Raw genomic sequence first — 7,490 nt, 5'->3', positions numbered from 1 at the left:
AAGTTTTGATATAATTTATACATTTTGCTCTCAGAAAAATGCGATGCGAACAGCATAATATCCCGTCATAATTAAGTTCAAGTCTGCCGGTAGTGCGGCACTTTGGCTCTCGTCTAGCGTCACAAGCCAACTCATTACGTAGGAAATGAACGACTCTATTTATTTAACAGGAATATTTATCACGAGATTGCAAAAGTACCTGCATCCGAGTTGTGATGTTTCGCTTTGTTTTCAGCTTATTAACCTCTTAGTTGCAATGCGAGCGTAATTTTGCAAAGGATTCGCGATGAAAATAATTTCGAGATAATATTAATTACTACAAATGGCAATGTGGGCCACAAAGTATAATTTATAATATTGCTCAAAATCTACTAAATTACAAATGTCAGCCATTTATTGCGGCCAACCTTATGTGAAGGAGCAGCTGTCCGTTGGGTAATTTTTTAGCCGATGTCTCCGGCTTGGTAAGCGAGTTCAGTTTGACGCTAACGACCACGTCGAAAATTTATGAGGTAAAGCCTGATCATATTGAATTGCAGGAGTAGTTAATAACTTTGGAAGAGATGAAACCATGATTTGCCCTGGATCGAACCTGTAGGATATCAAAAATGTCAAAATCATTTGCAGAAATGCGAAAGGTAAATTGGAGGTTCGGTATTGAGAGAACAGAAAATGAATGTCAGAACTCGACGAACTGCTTTGCTTTCAAAGTGAGAATAAACTTAAAAAGAATGTTAGTTAACTAAATAATTATCTGAGTAATTGTTAACAATAATAACATAGCGTCGTGGATGAATACAACCCCTTGACTGTTCAGTACTCATAACTACTCTCAAATCTTCATCTCTTGAACATAATTAAAAAAACGTTTATTCCCACGTAACAGTGAAGTGACGGTTTCGTTTCGTGCGATTCCTTTGCGTCAATTAATCGTCATCAGACGTAACTGCAGCCTTCTGAAGTCCGCAAGACGTCCACAAAACGTCCACAAAACGTCCACAAGACGTCCGCAAGACGTCCACAAGACGTCCAAAAGACGTCCACAAGACGTCCACAAGACGTCCACAAGACGTCCACAAGACGTCCACAAGACGTCGTCAAGACGTCCACAAGACGTCCACAAGACGTCCACGAGACGTCCACAAGACGTCCACAAGACGTCCTCAAGACGTCCACAAGACGTCCATAAGTCTGCGTGCGCAGCCACACAGGCACATAGCGGCAGCAATGCACATAAAAGCTCTATTTTTATGCATGTTTGGTTAAAAAGTCTTTTCATGGCGGGAGTTTTTCATAGAGCTTCTTGATATTGCGTCGTTCTTGCGCTCTTCTCAGGATTACAAGTGCAGGATTACAAGTGGTCTAATTTCAGGACGCATGAAAGTTCTGAGGAAAAATCTGGGTCATTTTCTGAGCCGCTGTCTGTATGATGTAGAAGGCGGCATTCAGCTCAGGCTATTGAAGACCGCGATGACTTCACTTGAATTCAAGTTTGCCTTGTAGCTGCTTAAAAAATTAACATATTTTAGAATATTTTAAGAAATACTTGCTTGCGCGATTATCATTAAGATAGAAATTAAAAGTGATTGCGTAACAAATATTTGTCTGCACTTAACTTTGAGATTATTCGAAGAAGTTAAAAAAATAATAGCTGACAATTGAAATAATGAGTATTTGATTCTTAATTTCTACACCATTTTTCCCCACATGATTATTTCATTCCCATTTCGATATTTACATCTCTTCATTATTGTTTCATCCATTCCTCATCAGTAACGCAATGAGATCCACAACTGATAGTTCACTCTGGACTCTGCATGATGAATATCAAAGCTTTCAACACTTAATGAAATAAGTGGCGCTTTGTCTGAGGAAAGAAAAATTTCTTGCAAATATGTAGGTTATCTCGCCCCAGCACGGCCGGGAGAAGAAAAAGCTCATCAGTGCTACGTCTGCGCTATGCTTGTGTTGTGGGTAGTTTTTCTGTCACTATTTTGGTAAAATATCTCAGAAAAAAATATATCAGAAAAAACTTGCTCGGAAATTGAGCTTTACAGACTTTAGCTGTAAATGAATCATGTTTCTTAATCATGAATCATACATAAATGGCTCAATGTTATCGAAAATTTTATGAATTAAAAAAACCGCCTGAGTTTGATTCTGCACCCCTCGGGTGTTTCAATATTTTCAAGACAGTTCATATGCACCGTTGGCATCGCAGTAAATCTTCTTGTAGAAAATGTGCCCGGCATCAATCAATAGACACATGAGGTAAACCCTATAATTGAATATAATGTGATGAGTTCGGAGTTCGTCTGCACTCGTAGAAAATGTCACATTAGGTTCAGGGGCGACTACATAACTCGATTAAGTACACGTAACGGCCTAAGTATACGTAGAGACTTAAGTGAAAGGAGCAGTAGATTATAGTAAGTGATTGGCGAGATTTTAATGAAAGCGAATTTGCTTACTGGCTGACCGATTGGCTGATGGAGTTGCGAAGTCGTAGTCACTTCGGATAGTACGGCCTCCTTTTATGGTTAGGCCGATTAAATTTTTTGAAATTTCATTTCTGACGTGTTACCGATTCCTATTTGGCTCTTATGTTAGTAAAGTAGTTTGGCTCTTGTAAGTTTGTCGCTCGGCAACCCCCACAGCGTTACGATTGCACATATCGTATGAATAAGAATAAAAACCATAAAAATGCCAATTCACTTTATTTTCATTTCCATTTATTTCCACCAGTGTACTGGTGTGACGTGTTGCACTACGTGTACTGGTTTGACGATTCATAACATTCTTCCTTACCGATTCTTATCTCAATATCTCATATCTTGGTTCTTTAATGGTTTCTGACATCTTTAAGTGATCTGTACATATAACGTCAGCAATTGAGTGCAATTCAATAAATAGAACGAGAGCTCTGCCCCAGCCCAGTTAGTGATTATGATTATTGTTTTAATACATCCATGTGAGGTTTGATATTAATACTTATGGATCATGGTAAAGTGCTGCCCAAATTTGTTTGAAAAACTGTGGAGTTTTTAGGGAAGTCAATGCATTGATTAAGACTTGAGAGGGCTTGGAACACGAAAGGCCACAAAATTCTGCATGAAATCATAATATCCGTTCAAAACCATCACAAGATGACATTTGGTCAGTAGGTTCGATGACATTTACGACGAAATGGAAGTCGGGAAAGAGAAAACTTTTCCGGTTGGTCTAACGGGCAAGATTTACTTCTCCCATAAATCTGTAAACGTCGTAGGCGTCTCTCAGCTCTTTCGTAGATGCTGACCCCAGAAGATAAAAACGTTGTAGCTCAGCTTTCCGTTTTTCACTTGCAATCTATCCTGTTTATGAGGTTTGATCAGTTGTGGTATTGCGGAAATATTTATCGGACATATGGATGGCCATGAGCAATATTGCCGTCCGAAAAAGCGCTCGACAACATTCCTGTTTGCCAGTACAATATTGGATATGCAACCAGCCGGCTCAGCATTTTTTGAACAGCATCCGAATACACACATTCCCATGCTAGTGATATTTGTGGTGGAATCTTGTAAAACAATGGTGAGTGTTACGGTTTCTTTGAATTATTTTATAGAAATGCTAGATTTTCTTGTTTTATCCAACATACATTGTCACTTAAAACTGGTCATTAGGGGCTATCAAAGCAGGCAAGCAGGCAGTGTATCGCGTCTCCTAGCTGTTTGTAATTGTAAAATTATATTTCAAATTGAAGACATCGCAAGAACACGAATATAATCCATAAAATATGCTAATTCACTTTACATCCATTTTGAAAATTTTACATGTCATTTTGAAATTCACTTGATTTGCATCAAAAACAACTTAGAGAAGCAGCTCTGTCATCAGCTGCAACATACACGTACAGGCAAACTGATGACTTGATTTAAATAGAATAGAATATATCACTAATGATTGTAACTGAACTAACGTGAAAAATCTGATTGTTAAAAAAGTGGATATAAACCATATTTGTTATATAGATAAGATTTGCATTCAAAAATATGTAATAAAAATGTTTCTACCATATAGTGTACCTACAGTAACAATCTCAGATTATCGTTGATAATATATTTTGAAATTAGAGTTTACACTTCTTAATATAGTAAACACCAAGTTCAACTTAATTCCATTGAGAGAAAAAATATTACGAAGTAATTAAATTCAGAATGCATGACATAGAAGGTGGAGCAAATTCCGTAGCCGTGTTGTAGTGATGCTTGAATCCCATCCAATTTAAATGATAAGAACAAGAGCCAAATTAGAAATCCGTGCCCAAACCCAAATTAGTTAAATTAAAATCTTTGCAAACTTTTAACAAAATTTGAATTTTATTCTTTGGATGCGGGCTGTTTTCTCTCGATCAGGGCTATGCACATGTTGACACAACAAGTGACATAAATTTGTTCGACCAAATACCAAAAACAGAAAAAGTAGGATTTTAACATTGTGTTATAACGAGAATATATTAATAATTACAGGAACTACGAATTGATCACAATAATTGTATCAACAATATCCGATATCTGCACGGCATTAAAATTGAATTGACAAAATTTTGGCTTCGGAGCGATGGCCATCTTTCGATCGAACAAAAATTGATCAATCTCCACGCACTGCATCCCGAGATCAAATGATGCGTTGACAATTGTATTATCTTCACGTTCTCCGTCCTATGATCAAGCGGCGTATTGGCAATTCTCTTGAGGCTGATCTAACAGTTTGGTACAATTTAATATTGCTTTGAGAATTCAATCAGCGATCCAATCCTGCTGCGGAGTAGGGCTCTTCCTTCAACGCTCGTGTGTCTCCCAAGCCATCGCTTGAATTGCTTCAGCGCCGCGACACTTCGCAGCCTCGATCTGCATCGTGACGCTTCAAAGATCCTTTCGCGATGTGGTTACTTGCTAGAAGACAATGCAGTCATAATTGTGCTTATCTTATTCAGATAATAAATTTAAATTACCTATGCTGATAACTATTTAACTGCTTTAATTGAACTGTCGAATAAAGTTTTGATATTTTCAATCTAGTCTTCGTGTTTCGCCAAAGTTTCAAGTTACATTTCCATAAGATATCACGCTCATATAGGAACAACTTCTTTACCTAGTTATAATCCTAATCACAATCATTATGATAAGCTTCCGCTTGCATGATCGATAATTTTTTATCATATTCATCAGCAATTTAATGCCGCATTTTCGCATCTAATATTCAACGGAACATAAACGCACAGCATTTTGTCATTTTCGTGACTTCAAATTTTTCAAACATCAAATTATCGAAGGGGATCTATGTGAAGAAGAAGGGTAGCTTCTCAACCCGCATATCACCATACAAACATTTATGATTCGAGAGTAAAACATATTGTAGATATTGCATGAGAAATTTATTGAAATAAAGGATCTTAAAAAAGTGTAGTATGCCCTGTGCTTCCTGAAAAATTTGGGCGCCAATGGCTGCTTGATCTGCACGCTCAATATCAAGCCCAGCGAGTATGCAGCGTTGGGCGAGAAGATGAGACGACGTCTCCTACTGAACATTCTTCCCACAAATTTAGCGAGCTCAGTTCCAGATTAAAGCTCCTCTCAAACTTTGTGAAATGAACCTCGTCCGTAAAAGAAAATCTCATCGTGTATGGAATTACTTATAAATGTCATTGAGTACGCACCATAGCTTCCAGCCATGGCTCGAAGTTGCGGCTCGTTGAAAGTTGACAAGGAATTATCCAGCTACTTAGGAAATTCATTTGGTACGGAAAAGAAATTCTGGTTGAACTAGAAACTTCTGAGAGCCGCTAATTTAAGATTTTTAGACGCAGGCTAGGTTTACGTCTCCACTTAAGTAGTGTTGTGTTCGCCGTGCCGGTTTTGTTAGACCAGACTACATTCAAGCGGACTTGAATAGTGTAAAGAATACAGTAAAAAAATGTGAAATTTTGTCAATTTTTTACTCTTGGCTGACGCAATCTTCATAGATGACAACATGGGCGTGAATAAAGTTGAAATATAATAAATTGCAGATACATATAAAAAGAACTAAATGAAAAAATTTAAATGTTACTAGTGATGGTAACTCATTAGGTTGCCATTGCCCTCTCGTATTTTTGAAATTTTATCTAAATTTAATGATCCAAGTGGCCAGGTATTTGAAGTAAACCATGATTTAAACATAAAATTATAATTAATGCGGTTTACGACATATTATTTCCTATATGATATATTGTTTCATTCGGATCACGTTACTTCTTGTTAATAGTTGAACTACGAACTACATTAATTTGCTTAGCAAGGCACGCACCTGTCGTGTACTCAGGGTGCGTATATATGATGGGACCAATTTTGCTCTGAGCTTTAATTGAATTTATTCGGTAACTTTAGGTTCCCGTCGAACACGAAGTTTCAGTGAAACAATTTTCAAGAATATCAGCAAGTATGTTCCCCGAATGCTCAAATTACGTTATGCTTATTCAGGACACTGGAAATATTTGTATTATATTCGAAGTTTTATGATAGTCTCGCTCCAACCCATCCAAGAATTGCATTCAGATTTTGAGGTCCCGGTACTGTTGACTTTTTATCTACGATTAGTTTTTATTTTAATTTTGACATAAATTGGCTTGTAGCGAAATCGAATTTTACTAATTTGTGGGGTAACTGCACCTCAAACAACCGTCTTTTTTAAATATCTTCAATAAGGACAGCAGAAGAAAAGCAAATCCATATTATCAAGGCCTAATAACACGCAGCAACTGCACGGTAATGCATTTGTGACGACTTATCTACATTGTGGCTGCCTCACCATCACTGCGCCACAAAGGCACAGTGGCTAAGAGTGGCTGCATTGTGTCAACAGTGTGGCTGCCTCACCATCATTGCGCCACAAAGGCACAGTGGCTAAGAGTGGCTGTATTGTGTCAACAGTGTGGCTGCCACACCATCACTGCGCCACAAAGGCACAGTGGCCAAGAGTGGCTGTATTGTGTCAACAGTGTGGCTACTTCACCATCATTGCGCCACAAAGGCACAATGAGGCCAGCAAGAGGCAGCCAGCAAGCGACAACTCAGCCACAAATCATGAAGTGCAATCCAGAGCTGCAGGAGGCGCCATTGTCGCGCGGAGATTGGTGTCGTGAGGCCACTGAATTAAGACCGGCAATATTGTGCCGCGAGTTCTTCATTCGCTCGCTTTATTCTGGGACCGTAATGCGACTGGGCGAATTATCGTAAATTGACGGCGAAATTTTCGAGCTTCTGCATGGACCGCTGCAATGCAACCAAGACTTAACTCGGCTAGATGAGGTTAGTGACAAAGATTAGGATTTATTGTGCAATTTAATTAAAATAATTTACCGTTTGGTGTGCTTTGATAGAGTATTGCGCGGTGTGAAGCCCAAGCGGAGGTATGTAGTATTTTAGGGTATTGTTAAGTATTTTACGTGTATTGTAATGTATGTATAA

The sequence above is a fragment of the Hyalella azteca genome, unplaced genomic scaffold, assembly GCF_000764305.2.
Source record: "Hyalella azteca isolate HAZT.00-mixed unplaced genomic scaffold, Hazt_2.0.2 contig3127, whole genome shotgun sequence".
Taxonomy (NCBI): domain Eukaryota; kingdom Metazoa; phylum Arthropoda; class Malacostraca; order Amphipoda; family Hyalellidae; genus Hyalella; species Hyalella azteca.
Note: the sequence above shows the minus strand (reverse complement) of the source record.